Genomic DNA, 1,032 nt, shown 5'->3' with positions numbered 1-1,032 from the left:
ATTGACAATTGGTCGGTTTCTCATTTCCTTGTGCCAATGGACCTGGCAAATCTGTATGAGACTGAACATGAGTTCAGCTAACTTAACTGGGGTTTTTAAGGAAACAAAGCCCTCAGTACAGTAGAGTCATCAAATTGCATCTGCTTTCATAAATCAGCATATTGGCCTTCACTTATCAATTGACCTTTCACGATATTAACACCTTTAGAACTATCACAATTTTCCATAATTGCTGCTTCTTCTCACCACCGTGTCAACCATTGTAGTTGTAATTGCTAAATCCTTCCAGTCTCTGGGGATAATCCTATTTTAGATAGCCCAGGTATTCAACATCTATTTCACATAGGATGAGTGCATTCCATAAGTTATTATTGATTCTTTAAAATATTTAAGATCTTGTATCTTAACAGGATTTCAGGCTACTTGTTCATTCTGTGAAGTTTCACTGTTTTCTGGCATTTATTCCTAGGGAACAGGACAAGCTAGTGGGGTAGCCATCTTTCCTCCACTTCATCAAGAGGGAGATCTGGAAGTTCAATGAGCTGCCTGTCTTGATCCTCAGTTTCATTAGGTGCCATAGGTTCACAATTGCGCACTTCCTGTTCTCTTGCTTCCTCTGTCTCTCGTCTTTCAAGCCTTTGTGCTATCATAGTTTATTTTTCTTGTTGTACAGCTATTTTTCATATATATGAATATATATAAAACAAGACATATATGTCTATATCAGTAAAATTGTCTTTCGGGGTGACTTTCCATGATTCACTCTTTCAGAGGCTCCTGAGTCTCTTTGGGCTTCTGCTGACCTTGAAGAACTAATACTTCCTCTGGAGATGATCCCAGATAAATTTCTCCTCTTCTCTGTCTTTTTGTCAGGTGTCTCCTGTTCTCTGTCTTTCTGTCAGGTGTCTCCTGTTCTGTCTTTCTGTCAGGTGTCTCCTGTTCTGTCTTTCTGTCAGGTGTCTCCTGTTCTCTGTCTTTCTGTCAGGTGTCTCCTGTTCTCTGTCTTTCTGTCAGGTGTCTCCTGTTCTCTGT

The sequence above is a fragment of the Psammomys obesus genome, unplaced genomic scaffold (genome assembly GCF_907164565.1).
Source record: "Psammomys obesus unplaced genomic scaffold, mPsaObe1.curated_primary_1811, whole genome shotgun sequence".
Taxonomy (NCBI): Eukaryota; Metazoa; Chordata; class Mammalia; order Rodentia; family Muridae; genus Psammomys; species Psammomys obesus.
Note: the sequence above shows the minus strand (reverse complement) of the source record.